Source organism: Adiantum capillus-veneris, chromosome 14 (assembly GCF_014529385.1).
Source record: "Adiantum capillus-veneris isolate H3 chromosome 14, ASM1452938v2, whole genome shotgun sequence".
Classification (NCBI taxonomy): domain Eukaryota; kingdom Viridiplantae; phylum Streptophyta; class Polypodiopsida; order Polypodiales; family Pteridaceae; genus Adiantum; species Adiantum capillus-veneris.
Genome location: NC_140944.1, coordinates 123,623,620 through 123,640,617, shown reverse-complemented (window position 1 = coordinate 123,640,617; position 16,998 = coordinate 123,623,620).

Sequence of the window (16,998 nt, the reverse complement as noted above, 5' to 3'; positions counted from 1 at the left end):
GCATCTTCCAGTGTTGGTAGTTCTTGCCGTCGAACTTCTCGATCTTGAACTTCCCTTCCTCCGCCATTACTCCCACTCAATTCAAGGAATCTTTTCCTTGAGATAATTTAGCTACAAGCAAACCTTGCTCTGATACCAGTTGTTAGGAAATAGGGCGTACCTAAGTAGGTAATTGAGGAGCTTACTTAATGGAGAGAGACAAATTATCACACACAAGAGATTATAGAGTAGAGAGAGAGAGAGAGAGAGAGAGAGAGAGAGAGAGCACGATATACATGGTTCACCATATGTGGGCTACATCCACGGAAAAGTAGCCACTCAATGGCTTCAATACTTCAAACAAGAAGTAGGTTACAAAGGGGTTATACCCTTTAATAGAGCTCATGCCTTGCTTCACTCTCACCACCTCACACCCACCTTGTTGCATCAACTTCACACTCTAAAATACGTGTAGAAAAGGCCTCCTTTTATAGGCCAAAAGGGCTACCCTCTCTCATGAGAGGCAATTGTGTGTAGCCACCCTAGAGGAATGTAGACACTAGAAACCGCTTGGACAAGCTTCAATTTTGTTAAGACCACGGGGATCGTCATCACAAGATTTCATAAAAATTATTTCACTCTATTGGGGAATTCACTAGTCCACTTGAAGCTTAGGATGTGTTTGAGCAAAGCATTGGAACTAAAACAAAACAAAGCAAAGTAACCTTGAAGCAATAGCCTTTTTAATTAACCTTTGAATATGGAGAGAACATTGCTAGCCTAGTCAACAACATGAAGAGCATTGTCAGACAATGTACATATGTCGTGTGATATTCAAGAGTATGATAATGTTGCAATTTTACTAGGAGCTTTGCCAAGCCAATACAATCACATACTCGCCATTCTTGAGAGCATTGAGAGGCTATAAGAGTTGAGATGAGATATTTGAGGCTTTCCAATCAACGAACAAAACTAATTTTCCAGCAAATATGAGCAACACCCTTGACAAATTGATGCGAGTGTAAGGTAAATTGAAGAAAATAATCATGTCATGCTGGATTCGACCAACACCACAACACAAAAGGGTCGTACATCTAAAATTACCACAAAGCAGTGAAGGCTTCAAAATCTCAAATCTCTTTACATGTTGAAACCCTAACAAAATTCCAAGTCACAAAGTATCTCTAGGTGTCTATTAAACCTCGCTACCATGGAACCTTGTGGTGGATGCCATGGAAAAGGTGTCGTATGTGGAAGTTTCTTCAGATTCAAGGGCACTATGTTCTTTGGGCATTGGTTCAACATACCTTGGGTTAAGCCATCTCTCTTCTCATTAGGACCAAAAATGACTCAAAAAGGGTTGTGTAAGGAATTGGTTAACTTACTACTTGGCATAGCTATTGACGGTCAAAACGACTCCAAATTTGGCTATTTTGGTTATTTAAAGCATATCTATGCTATTTAAAGTGTATCTATGTACATATCTCTAAATATTCAAAAAGATATCATTTTCAAACCATTCCTTTGCTACTCACCTCGAACTTTGTTCTCATTCACATGACTTGGTGGCAAATAGTTGTTTCCACTTTTGAATGACTCAATCCCTCATTTTTCCTCTCTTACTCTCTTATGACCTTTCACGAGCTTTCTCTCTTCTCTTCTAATGCTAACAGCTCTGCTACTACGTTATCTCCATTATACTTTTTGTGTGCTCTTCACTACTTACAATGAGTAATACATCTTTCATTAGTGATAATCACAAGTTTCACTTGAACATTAAGCTCAGCAATGATATGCTACTACGTGGTGTGTCTATCAAAGACCAGTTACAAATGTAAATGAAGTACAACAACTTCACAACAAGGGGAAGAAGCACATTGACCTATGGACAGATGGGAGCTTGTATCCATCGGATCCCAGCACTGGAAGGTATCCATCTTTTCACACACCTCATGATTTGATGAGATTTGTTGGAGATGGGGTTGATGGTTTACTAGGATATAGTTCTAAGCTATCTCAGTTACACATTAATCATATACATTACATTCATTATCTCCAAACTTCTTTATCTTCAAATGCAACAAGAATTTTAGAGCTTGAAAACCAATAGCCTCTCTAAAACAAGAAAAACATCAGCTGTAGACCTTAAAAGAAACTCCAAGAGGATGAAGAGCACGAGTGAAATGAATGAGAGATGTAGTAAACTTAATAGAAGGATATAAACAAAGAGAAAAAAAGGTTAAAAATTACTAGAGAACATGTGACCAGCCTCTTAGGATTCGATATGTCCAATGCTCAGCAAGGGTGAGATTCTTGAATGAGGTAATGAACAAGAGTGACATTTTAAAACTTTTGAAACTTCTCAAAAATCAAACCCAAAAGAAATTGATATTTCAAAATTTAGTGAAAGATATGGATTTATTGGTCCAAATGCAAGAGGTTTGTGACACAGTGGGAGTGAGTAGAAGGGGTTATAGGGCCATCTCAAAAACCTGGTTCCAGGTCCTTAAGTATTACAAGATTAAAGCTTTTGGGTTGCCTGCGCCTCACAATGTTGGGAAAGCAAGGACTCTGTAAAATGAAGAAATATCCGAACATTTTGGAGAATACTATCATATAGAGGGAACGATGCCATACGAAAAACAGCAAAAGAAATCTTCTTTTGAGTATAATGTTTTTAAAAACATTTGGATGAGTACAAAAGAAGTTCAATCTGCTAAGTGAGATAAAATGCGAGAAGTAGATTGTAGAGGAAAACTTATATTTGTTATGAAATTGGATGAGGCTCAAATTCAAAAATGTCAAAATATGGAAAGAGTAACTATATCCCTAATGAATAGAGCATTGGACTATAGCCAAGGTTGCTAGATTCCCCATACCACAAAACTCAATCAGAAATGGAGCTATGGTGGATTGGAGCAGTTCAAATACCAATAAAAAACCACGATACATTGAAATGGCTCTTTTTGCAGACTGGCATCCCTTCTATTATACAGAACCAAAATGCAGGTGAATTGCATGCATGGCAAGCACTGGAATGAAAGGAAGGCTTGTAGAGCATGAGGTTGGGAAACCACCAACAAGGAATAATGTAAACATCGTCGACTACCCATTGTCTTCTATGATTTGGGATCCAATTCTAGCAATAGAATCTTGGACAAATTGCTTCGACTCCATCTTGATTATGCATATTCTATTAAGCCGAACACACTTGCAAACGAGTGCATAGAAAAATGCGAGGCTTTGCTCTCTTGAATGGGTTTCCATGTTGGTCAGGTGCATCTAAAAGAAGATCCTACTCTTTCTAAAGGGACAGGTGATGTTTTGCAAGATGTTTCAATGGGTGGAGTAAAAGCTAGAAGATTTTTGAGCAACCATGACAGCAAATAAGGGGACGCTATATGGAACTGCTGGAAGGATCTCTATGTCATAACAACCAATGTCAAAAGTAGACCAGATGTAGCCAACAAATGCATGGCAGTGTGGAAGAAGGTCGACAATTTTTTGAAAGTCTTGAGACAACAAGTTAGCTCAACTACTTATGTAGATGACTTTAAGAAGGTAATAAAGCTTTTAATAACTGCTATCTCAGATGCTTGGGGAGAAAAAGACGTCACATATTACTTGGTGAGTATTCAATTACTTCTTAAAGTCTGGATAGTATTTCACATTGCATCCTATGAGTTCGACTAACAATTTGTTTTTATTTTTTAGCATATTCTCTATCTGTATGGACCATACTTTGCAAAACAAGGACCCCTTGCAACATGGAATACTCAAGGAATGGAAAAATCTCACTATCAAGCGAGGACTTCATTTTTCATATGTACGAGAAAGAGAGGGGGCAAAGAAGAAGCAATGCACTAAAGGAATTATTCAATTGGTTCTATAGGAGGCAATTACAATGGATGAGATCAAACAACCATGCTGCTCAACCACAAATGGAGACTAATGCTTCACTTTGAAACTTTGTACTTCTTTCTAAAAAGATCAAAATTCAAAAAATATATATTTACGTAAAATATGATTGATTTTACATCAGTTTTTTATTCTTTTGGTATCACTGGGCATGACACCCCTGCATCTCAAGAGATTTATTCTTTTATAGGCCCCAAGGAGGTTGACACTTGTCTCCTCAAATGCAGCTGCATAGCTAGAGTAGCAAAGAAAGTATCCCACTCTTGATGTATTGAATCCTGCAACATACCCAAATATTATAAGTGTTGCAGCTCTCTCAAGTAGCATGACCTTGTTTGCATTGATTCTAAGGAAAGTGTACCTCATAAACCGTGAAAATATCTTCAGAGAAAATATTGGAAACTTAGGATCTTCATAATAATGCATGTGAAAAGCACAGAAGGTGGCATTATCTTATGTAGGCATGTAGTGCATGAGGGAGGAGGCATCCCTTCTGGAAGTGCCCTTTGTTGCTTTCCCTCTAGAGCCTTTAGATCACCCAAGAAAATTATCCTTGTCAAGGAGTTCAATCTGTAAAATAAGAAGTAATAAATAATTAACAAAAACTTGAAAAAAAAAGATTGCAGAAAAGGAGATCAGGGTGAGCCTGACTCTACCTTTTGCAACTCATCCTTGGAAATGACTTTTTCTTGAAGGAGATTGCATGATCCAGTCATCTCTCTTTTGTCAACATCCTTTTCAACCTCCTTCAACTTAAAGTCTCTACCAAAATATTGGATACCAAGCTCAACAAGCTTCTTCTTAACATCCTCATCTTTAAGAGTAGGTTTCTCCTCTTCCACATGCATAGAGCAAGTGCATCAAGAGCAGGAAGAAATAAGTTATCGGATGTCTACAAATCAAGTGCCAGAAACTCCTCCTTCGACTCTTCTTTTGTATCAATGAAGTCTTTGGCCACCTCAGAAGCTTCAAAAATGGTTGCAATATAGTAATCCTCCCTGATATTAAGCAGGCATTGAATATGGTGGAGAGGGATATACTATTTTCCATTGATATAAAAGTAGAAAATCCCCATAGAACCCACTACCAAGTCCCCCATGCCAAGCCCTGAGGAGCCCAAGTCATCACCCACCAAGGAACCTAACTCACCACCACCCCTTCCTGAACAGACTTCATCCCCTCCTGAACATAAAAGAAAAAGGGTCTCTAAGGATGCAAGATCCTCCCAGGAAAAAAGAAAAGTGGAGTTTCTAACATGTCGCCTTCGTATGACCTTCGTGATCAAAGCTTTCAAAGCTACCTACAAGGGGTTTTTTTTATGTATTCAAATATTATCAACTTCAGCAGACCTTCTGACTCCTAGGGCCAGAAAAATACATTTTCCTTAACCGGTGAAAATAAGGACAAACTTGAAATTCTCCCGGTTTTTAGGTCAAAATTTGAAACTTTTGCCGGTAATTACACTAAAACTTTTGTAAATTTTCCGCTTTTCTTAAAGGCAATCTCAAAATCTAACGGGGATTTTACAATTTTAGTCGGTTAAAATACATTGTACCCCGGTTTTTTTCTAACATGTCGCCTTCGTATGACCTTCGTGATCAAAGCTTTCAAAGCTACCTACAAGGGGGTTTTTTTATGTATTCAAATATTATCAACTTCAGCAGACCTTCTGACTCCTAGGGCCAGAAAAATACATTTTCCTTAACCGGTGAAAATAAGGACAAACTTGAAATTCTCCCGGTTTTTAGGTCAAAATTTGAAACTTTTGCCGGTAATTACACTAAAACTTTTGTAAATTTTCCGCTTTTCTTAAAGGCAATCTCAAAATCTAACGGGGATTTTACAATTTTAGTCGGTTAAAATACATTGTACCCCGGTTTTTTCTAACGTGTCGCCTTCGTATGACCTTCGTGATCAAAGCTTTCAAAGCTACCTACAAGGGGTTTTTTTTATGTATTCAAATATTATCAACTTCAGCAGACCTTCTGACTCCTAGGGCATTTTCCTTAACCGGTGAAAATAAGGACAAACTTGAAATTCTCCCGGTTTTTAGGTCAAAATGTGAAACTTTTGCCGGTAATTACACTAAAACTTTTGTAAATTTTCCGCTTTTCTTAAAGGCAATCTCAAAATCTAACGGGGATTTTACAATTTTAGTTGGTTAAAACACATTGTACCCCGGTTTTTTTCTAACGTGTCGCCTTCGTATGACCTTCGTGATCAAAGCTTTCAAAGCTACCTACAAGGGGTTTTTTTTATGTATTCAAATATTATCAACTTCAGCAGACCTTCTGATTCCTAGGGCCAGAAAAATACATTTTCCTTAACCGGTGAAAATAAGGACAAACTTGAAATTCTCTCGGTTTTTAGGTCAAAATTTGAAACTTTTGCCGGTAATTACACTAAAACTTTTGTAAATTTTCCGCTTTTCTTAAAGGCAATCTGAAAATCTAACGGGGATTTTACAATTTTAGTCGGTTAAAATACATTGTGCCCCGGTTTTTTTCTAACATGTCGCCTTCGTATGGCCTTCGTGATCAAAGCTTTCAAAGCTACCTTTATGTATTCAAATATTATCAACTTCAGCAGACCTTCTGACTCCTAGGGCCAGAAAAATACATTTTCCTTAACTGGTGAAAATAAGGACAAACTTGAAATTCTCCCGGTTGTTGGGGTATAAAGCCCAATGTGGTCGCCCAGGTAAGTGGGCGGGCCGCCAGGTATGTACACATATTCTTTTGTTAAAACCTAATAAGAACTCACTATGCTCTACACATTACAGTAGAGCAAGTTCACCATATCGTCGTGCTCTTCTTCTCGCACTCTCTCTCGCGTCGCACTTCCGCTCGTACTCCTTCAACTGGTATCAGAGCTCAGATCGAGGCTCGGGGCAGCATTGCAGGAGGCTAGAGTCACCAACTCAGATTGGAGTGAAATTTGACAGGCGAAGACACGGCCCCAAATCTTGTGGGAGAGTCCGTAGGGCATGGTGTGCTCAGAATTTCATTTCTGAGGTCATCTCGGCCACGGTTCGGCTTCTACAAAGGTCTGCGCAGGTTATTTTCGACTACGTGGTCTCGACGGGTGCAGATCCGACTCTGCAAATTTGGGGTTTTCGGCCTACGACTGCAAGTGCTGAGGATATCGACACTCCTAGAGTTTTGATTTGTGGCTGTCTACACATCGAAGGACGGCTCACAGTTCTTGGAGGCGTGTCACATACGACACGGGCGCATCTACACACAGACTGTAGGCGACATCAACTAGTTCATCAGGTAGCTTGTGTTTGCTGCTTGATATTCCAAATTTCATCCTGACATTGCACGTACTTCCACATGGGATGTATTGTCAGAGATGATGTATGTCTGTTGAGGGTTTGCTGACTGTGAGCCACACAGCAAACAACCGCCGCAGCGGTTACAGCATACATTGGGAAATTTGTGGATGTATGACTTTGTGGGAAGTCTATGTACTGTCAGATTTATTGCAGCCTTTGTTGAGGGTCGAGTGAGGTTTAATTGAGCTGGGGGATTCTCGAATGTTGAGATCCTTTCGGTGATACAGGTCTTGGAGCGATCCCTCGAGCACCCTTAGATAGGCAGCTAGGATGTATTGACTGTGAGTTACACAGTTGGGATTGCATCTTTGCTTTATTGCCGTTGAGGCATTGTCGTAGTCTATGCTTACAGGACAGTGACAGGGCAGTCAGAGACAGTGCAGGTGCAGGATAGGTTTATCCACAGCTTACAGTGTTAGAGAGACAGTGGTTTTTTGAGCTATTTTTTGGTCTGTTTTTAGTACACCAGAGCCATTTTACAAAGGAGACTCTGCCAAAATTTCTGCAGAATCTGAAGCTTTCTTGGTTCATTTGACAGGTTGATATAGGTTCAGAGGTCAGTTTACAGGGGAAACTCTGCCGAATTTTTCCCAGGAAAGTAAACTACTGTGAAGCGTAGCTATGGCTGGATCACAGGACACTGCTCTTTACAATATCAAGAAGCTAGATGGAACCAATTTCCCATTGTGGAAGAAGCAGATTTGGCACGTGTTGGTACAAAAGAAGCAGATAAAACCTATAAAGCTCAAGGGGATAAAACCAGAAGTTATGGACGAAGATGAATGGAGCGAAATGGATGAATTGGCACTTTCTACCATTATGCTGACTTTGGCAGAAAGCGTTTACTTCAATGTAGCAGACGAGATGTCGGCTTATCAAGCATGGTTAAAGCTGAGTGATCTTTACGAGAAGCAGAGTGCAGCTTCACAGGTATACTGGCTTAAGAAGCTTGTTGACTTGAAGATGAAAGAAGGGACACCTATGTCCAATCATCTGAATGAATTCAACACAATCTATAGTCAGTTGTCAGCTCAAGGTGTCAAGTTTGATGAACCTGTTAGAGCTATGTTCCTGTTGATCACATTGCCGGAAAGTTGGGACACTTTTCGCACAGCTTTGAGTAATTCTGCACCTCCAGATGGTTTGAACATAGCCGGTGTAGAAGGAAGTCTGCTTACTGAAGAAACCAATAGAAAGACAATGGACAAAGGCAAAGGAACAACCTTAGTTGTCAGGGGAAGGACCAAAGAAAAGTACAAAGGTGGAAAGAGGAATCAGTCTCGTAGCAAGTCCCGCAGTGCTAAAGGAAAGAGTGACATAGAATGCTACCATTGTGGCAAGAAGGGTCACATGAAAAGAGACTGCAGAGAATGGAAAGCAGAAAAAGGCAAAGAGAAAGCTGAAGACCATGGTGAGAAGAACAAGTCCTCAGTGAAGATTCAAGAAATAAATGTGACAAACACTGTTGCAGAGGATGACAGTCTAGTGTCAGAAGACATCTACTTCTTGAAGAATACAATGGACTCAGCTCTTCTTATAGCATCTGATGGAAATGCACTGAGTGACTGGATTATAGACTCAGGGGCATCACTTCATGTGTCTCCAAACAAGGAGTGGTTTACCTCTTATGTGACCACTAAAGATCATGTTCGGCTAGGCAATGGGTAGACATGTGAGATCTTAGGTGTTGGAGATGTTCAATTGAAGTTTCAGAATGGCTCTTCTTTCACGCTGAAGAATGTGAGACATGTTCCTGCAATTACAAAGAGCTTGATCACCACAGGTTTACTTGATGATGTTGGCTACGTCACCATTTTTGGACAGAACATGTGGAAGATATCCAAGGGTTCTATGACAGTAGCACATGGAGTAAAGTCTGGGGGACTTTACATGATTTATGTATCAAATGTCTCTAAAAATGTAATCAATGTAACCGAGCAGCCGAACGTTTCTTTGTGGCATAGCCGGTTACGACATATGTCCAAGAAGCGAATGGAAATCTTGTCTCGTTCTGGTTATTTGCCTGGCTTTTCATTTAATGATTTTGAATTCTGTGAACATTGTCTGTGTGGTAAGCAAACACAACAGCCACATAAGCATAGAAGCAGTAGAAGAGATACACAGTTGGCACTTGTTCATAGTGATTTGTGTTGACCTATGCCTAACCTATCTCTAGGGGGAGCTTCTTACTTTATGACATTTATAGATGATTACTCGAGGAAAGTATGGGTTTACTTTCTCAAGCACAAGGATGAAGCGTTTAGTGTTTTCAAAACGTTTGTGACACTTGTGGAGAATCAGAGTGGCAAGAAGCTTAAAAGCTTACGCACTGACAATGGTGGAGAGTATGTTTCAAAGGCCTTTCAGGACTTTTGTGAGTCAAAAGGTATAAAACGTGAACATACTGCTCCTTACAATCCTCCTCAAAATGGTGTTGCTGAGAGGATGAATAGGACCAGACAAGAGAAGGTCAGAAGTATGTTGTCTAATGCACAGCTGCCAAATGGGTTTTGGGCTGAAGCTGTATCAACAGCTGTTCATCTTGTAAATAGATCTCCTAGCAAGGTTTTGCAGAAGGATTCAGTGGCAGAGATGGTATGGTCAGGCAAAATGCCCTCATACAAGCATCTCAGAGTGTTTGGCTGTGAGGCATATACTCACGTTCCAAAGGAATTTAGGAACAAACTTGAACCAAAGAGTAGAAAGTGCATCTTTCTAGGCTATGGTAATTCTGGTGAGATGGGGTACAGACTTTGGGATCCCGAATCCAAAAAGGTTATCCGCAACAATGATGTTCACTTTAATGAAGCCAAATATCATTCTAAACCGGAGAAAGTTGAGGAGATTAGAAGAGTTGTCTTCCAAGAAGATGGACCTGCACGTGCAAGACAAAATGTCAGGGCTCAAGAGGAGCAAGGACAGGATAGATTAGAACCACAGGTTGTGGCTGAGCCTGAGCCACCTATTGTGCGTAGATTTGGACGTGTCAAGCGACCTCCTGATAGGTTTGTTCCATCTATGAACTATGTCATGTTGACTGATTGCAATGAGCCTTCATGTTACAAGGAAGTAGTGGAAATGAAGGACTCCGGGAATTGGCAATTGGCCATGCAGTCAGAGATGACAGCTCTGCATAAAAACCAGACATGGAAGCTAGTTAAATTACCACGGGGCAAAAAGGCTCTACCTTGTAAATGGGTTTACAGGTATAAGATCACCGCTCATGATAGTCAGCCAAAGTACAAAGCAAGGCTTGTTGCCAAGGGCTTTAAGCAAGAACAAGGCATTGACTTTGATGAAGTCTTCTCTCCGGTGGTCAAGATGACTACATTGAGATGCTTTCTTGCATTGGTTGCCATATTAGATTTGGTGTTGCACCAAATGGATGTCAAGACAGCGTTCTTGCATGGTGATTTAGATGTGGAAATTTACATGCAGCAGCCAGAAGGGTTTGTTGAGAAAGGCAAGGAAGATTTGGTATGCCAATTGTTGAAGAGTCTTTATGGCTCACCGAGGGCATGGTACCATAAGTTCCACAAGTTTATGCTTTCTCAAGGCTACAAATGTAGTGAGTTCGATCACTGTCTATATACAAAGAAGGCTAAGGATGGCAGTTGGCTGATCCTTATTTTGTATGTGGATGACATGTTGATTGCTGGCAAGCACTTGGAAGAAATTTCAGCTTTGAAGTCAAAGATAGCAAAATCGTTTGACATGAAAGACATGGGTGAGGCAAGTCATATACTTGGTATGCGCATTGAGAGAGACAGATCAAAGAAGGTTATCTGGTTATCTCAAACAGAGCATATTGACAATGTTTTGCAACGTTTCAATATGGAGAAGGGAAAGGCACTGAGTGTTCCATTGCCACCATATGTGAAACTTAGCAAACAAGATTTTCTGAGGAGGAACATGATGAAATGGATAAGATTCCATATGCGTCTGCAGTGGGTAGTTTGATGTATGCACTGATTGCTACTCGCCCAGACATTGCATTTGCAGTGGGAGTAGTAAGTCGATACATGTCAAACCCAGGCAAGAAACATTGGGAGGCAATGAAAGGAATATTGAGATACCTGAAAGCTACAAAGAGTATGCGTATATGCTATGGGAGTCAGGAGCTAAGTGCAAAGGGTTTTACAGACTCAGATTATGCAGGTGACTTAGACAACCGAAGGTCTACGTCAGGGTATGTCTTTACATTGGCTGGTGGAGCAGTATCATGGCGTTCTAGATTACAAGATTGTGTTACTCAGTCTACTACAAAGGCTGAATATGTTGCAGCATCAGAGGCATGCAAAGAATCAATTTGGCTTAATCAACTAGTAACAGATTTGGGAATCAAAGAAGAGATGCCTGTGTTATATTGTGATAGTCAAAGTGTTATACAATTGGCTCGCAATCCAGTTTATCACTCAAAGACAAAGCATGTGGATGTGAAGTATCATTTCATCAGGGAAATGCTCGAGGATAAGCAACTTCAGCTTGTCAAAGTTCACACCACAGAAAATCCTGCTGATCTACTTACAAAAGGACTTCCCTCAGAGAGCTTTGCGCATTTTCGCAAGCAGTTAGGTGTAGGGTAGTACATCACTTCTCTACATCTCTTGTATATTAGCTTGTATAGTAGCTTCTCTCACACTTAAAGTACCACATTGGACTTTAAGTGGGAGGTTGTTGGGGTATAAAGCCCAATGTGGTCGCCCAGGTAAGTGGGCGGGCCGCCAGGTATGTACACATATTCTTTTGTTAAAACCTAATAAGAACTCACTATGCTCTACACATTACAGTAGAGCGAGTTCACCATATCGTCGTGCTCTTCTTCTCGCACTCTCTCTCGCGTCGCACTTCCGCTCGTACTCCTTCACCGGTTTTTCGGTCAAAATTTGAAACTTTTGCCGGTAATTACACTAAAACTTTTGTAAATTTTCCGCTTTTCTTAAAGGCAATCTCAAAATCTAACGGGGATTTTACAATTTTAGTCGGTTAAAATACATTGGACCCCGGGTTTTTTCTAACGTGTCGCCTTCGTATGACCTTCATGATCAAAGCTTTCAAAGCTACCTACAAGGGGTTTTTTTTATGTATTCAAATATTATCAACTTCAGCAGACCTTCTGACTCCTAGGGCCAGAAAAATACATTTTCCTTAACCGGTGAAAATAAGGACAAACTTGAAATTCTCCCGGTTTTTAGGTCAAAATTTGAAACTTTTGCTGGTAACTACACTAAAACTTTTGTAAGTTTTCCGCTTTTCTTAAAGGCAATCTCAAAATCTAACGGGGATTTTACAATTTTAGTCGGTTAAAATACATTGTACCCCGGTTTTTTTCTAACATGTCGCCTTCGTATGACCTTCGTGATTGTAATCGAAACCAATATATGACAGTGTAGGCCGACTTCAACACGGGGTGGTGCTACTTTTGGCGACAACGAATTAGAGCGCTATTGCAGTGGGGTTGGACGTTGCTGTTGTAGATTTTTTATTTTTTTATATAAAAAAATAAATTGGTTACGACATACTTACTAGATTTAAGTGTAGATTTAATCATAGGAAGACCTTAAGATCCTTATTCTCATGTCTCACGATCTCATATGTAGCTAATCGCTACCCAAAACTTTGGGGGAGGGTCAAACCCCAAAGTTTTGGGGTTCGACTCTATCAAGTGTGCTAGACCACTTAGACACACTCCTAGACTGACCAGCATGTGAAAAAGAATGCCTCTACATGCCTGCCTCATCCCCATTTGCGGCCCTTCCATTGTCACTGACCATCTTGACTTGGTCTTGCTATTGTCATCGGCAAGCGACTTGGACTGCATAGCTAGTTGTGCTTTTAATTTAGAGGAAAGGAGACATGTAAAGTTGGTACACAAGTGCTAATTATGCACAAAACGTGGAAAAAAGAGTCAAAACGTGGAAAAAATGAGTCTACATCAGGCTATGGCTTTACATTTGCTGGTGGTGCAAAATCTCATGGTGACCTACCTTGTTTGCAAGGTTGTACATCTAAGTCTACCGCAAAAATGGAGTTCATTGTTGTGTCAAATAGTAGCAAGGAAGCTATTTGGATCACATGTCTAGTGGAAGATTTGGATAATATAGCAAAAGTTTGAGTTTTTCATTTGATAGTGAGAGTACTATCCAACTAGCACGAAATCAAATGTTACATGCCCTATCATGCAAAGAGGAAATATTGATTCGAGGTATCACTTCATTTGAGGGGTGCTTGAGGACGAGCGCATTGAGCTTGTTTAGATTCACAAAGATGATAACCCTACTAATCTACTAACCAAAGCTCTACCCTTGGAGAAATTTGAATATTCTTAAGTGCTTATGTGGATTTGGGAGAGGTCCAATGTCTACATACCTTGTTTATATGCCCATAGCTTGCTTAAAGGCACGTTGACCTTTTAGTGGGAGGTTATTTGATAAAGGTTCAATACTCCCTAGTGAGACATGCATGTCTGATTGCCCACTTATTAGCCCATTGATTATTTCTTAAACCTACACGATAAAGGAGTTATACACAGATTTTTGGGTTTCCATGTCAACATTGATGTGTCAGGTAAGCAGTAATTTGCACCCGTACTACAATCTATCAAGAAGAAAATTTATCATTGGTTATCCTTGCATTTCTCTCTGGCTTGTAGAGCCCTTGTGGTGAATTAGATTCTTCATGCGACGGCTTGGTTCACCACATCCTACATGACTCTTCACTCAAGCATTGTAACCCATTTGAGGCGCCTTGTACGCAACTTCTTGTAGGGTGTCCTAGTTGGCTCTACAGACACTTGACCACAATTTCACTGGGACACAATCTTTTGCCTAGAGAGGAGGGAGGACTGAGGATTATTGATCCAAAGATGCACAGCAACGCATTGCCTTCGAAGCTCATAGTATGCAGATTGTTTCTAGGGACAAGGCCTTGGAAACAGTTTCCGCACCATGCTTTGTCACATACCTCTCCTCGTTTCGGATCTCCAACGTTTGGCGCCTGACCATCAAATTCAACTTCACCGATGCACCCTTGGATACGACCCATTCATCTTCATTTATGTGCTACTTATAGCCGATTTGGAAGGAATTGCATCTTGGTTTGATTCACCATCCACCTTCGTGTGTCCGAGAAGTAGCAAGGTAGCCACTTGTATGGAATGCAGATGTGACAGATTTAGAAGGCTCTCAACAGGTAGGCGAGAGGACACACAATGAGTGGGCCAAATGTAATGGTGGGCAGTAGGCTCTTTACACCGTTGGCATAGGTGATCGGAGCTACCTACGGGATCCGCAAGGGGGTTACTGCACGTATGAGAGAGATTGATGAAGCTATTTCACCCGACTGGCATTCCCTCATCGAGGGATAGACTCTTTTACCTTCTCATCACAGATGGTGGGTGTACTCTCATCTTTAGCATTGTAGAGACTATCCATCATGGACGTCACATCATACTGGAGCTTTGGCATGAGGTTTCGCCTACCCATTGGCAACCTATTAGAGTGGTAGGCTCTTCCAGAGGAGGTCATGTGTTGACCTATTTTCACTACTGAGGAGGTACCACTTTGAAAACTGTGGATTTGGCAAGGAAAGCCATTTGTTTAGTTGGATTGGGATCCTGGTGAGTGGTAGTGGCCTTCCTTGAGCAATGATGGAGCCCCTCTATCCTTTTTTGAGTAATTTGTCTCCCTTGGGAGGCGGCTTCTTTTGCAGACATAAGCACCCTCCACACCGTCCACGCCAAATTAGAGGTATGGCACGATTAGCGCATCCTCCCCGCTTTCTAGAGACAGTTTTGGTCATGCATCTAGACCCTCCGAATCAACCGCAAGATATTTTTTTCCATGTAGATAATAGCACATGCAAGATTGCCTATTGGTACTTGGTCCACAATCCTCGCTGGTCACTATCCCACTTATCGAAGATGTACTTTAGAGCATGAGTCTTTGAGGCACTGTTTCAGAGTGGGTCCTTATGCATAGCTAGTATGGCTTGCCGACAGATTCGGTCTTCTTTCTTACTCCCTTGGGTTCTAGACTGGGCACTCTACAGACGATCCCTGTGGAAGGCTAGATGTGCCCACATTATGGGCTCACATTCCTCCCCTATGTCCACTATTTTGACAGCCATTTGTACAAAGTTGCGGCATACTTGTCGCACCTTGTGGGATTCGTCACCCGGCTCCTTCATGCAACGGTGCAACGTCGATGCATCTTCCTTGCATATAGGCACGTTCGTCAATTCTCTTCCATTAAGATCAAGGACAGATTACATGGCATTACACATCTCAACAACGGCTCATTTTACATTCATCGTACATACCACCTTGATGTTTACATAGCCTACACATTGTGACTCCTCTTTTGCACTTCCTCTAGGTGATCGGCCATTGAGCAAGTACCACGATTAGCAACATAGCTCAATTCATTTATGTAAGATTGGGGACTCAAGCTCTTCTATTGTGGCTTTGAAGAATACATTCATTATCAATAAACTTTTTGTTGCTTTCACAAGTGATCATTAAATGAAGAGGTATACAGAACATCTGAATCTAAAGAGTGCTCACTAGTATCACAGAGGAGGAAGACAGAATTTCCTGGTTTGGGTCCAAATATTTTGCCTAATGTGCTTATTGACTAGCTCTCGATGATCAAAAAAATTGTAACAATTTGGTTGTACTATTGGAAGGTGAAACTGCCTTAGAAGCTCTCAACAAATTAATAAACAAAAAACTCATAAAAGACTTTTAAAACAATGATTTTGTGATGCAACCTTTCTAATATTCCTAGGCTTCTTATATGTTACGTTTTATTTTAACATATTTACACTTTTTTTGAAATTTCAATCAAACCACATTAAAGTGATACAAATCAAAACCTTTAGTTCCAAAAATAGAAGTGGCAAAATCAATCAAAAGACACCTCCTATCGTAGCTTTGAAATTCTTCCCCATAGAAATAGTTCACTCATTTCACTCGGATCAATCCACGTCATGCCAAGCACATGCTAGTAATGGAAGCTTTAACCTACAACAAGGTGTCATAGCACCTTCCCAGGCTCAAGGATACCTCCCCTAAATCCAAAACTCAAATTTCTTAAGTTTCAACTTAAATCTACACATAAACAAGAAAACAAGCAAGATGATTAACCATTATTCACATATCCGAAGCAAACATTTACAAACCTTGCATGCATTCAAGATTTGAATGAATAGAGAGAATAGAGAAAGTGGTAATGAACTTCATTAGTGGTATTATCTTCTCATCAAAGGGAAGGCTTGGAGCAGAGAAGATTACAACGGTTCTCTTAGGAATAGAGAAAAAGCCCACCTCTTGTGCTCACTCTTTGCCTCAAAGTTAGCACATGATACGACAAGAAGGAACCCTAATTCTTTCAAAAATACACTCTCATAGGTGCATGGAATCCTCCAAAGTCCCTATCGCTTGGGGGCATTATACATCAAATACATATTTAATTTCCCAATTTGATACAATATATTTTGCTCGAATACAAATAGCCTCTCATGTTTTCTAGCAGCTTTTATTAGATAGACAACTTCAAGCGCCACAACCAAACAATGCATTTCATCTTACATGAAATCAGTGTCAGAATGTAGATCCATTCCACCCAAAATCTGGTCGCTGAAATGATCAAACAAAAAGAAACATGAGCCAATATGAATATAAAGTCTTTAACAAGTCTTCACACAAAAAATACTTGATGCACAAAAGACTCTTGATAGAAATATTAACTCATGTAAAATAGCTT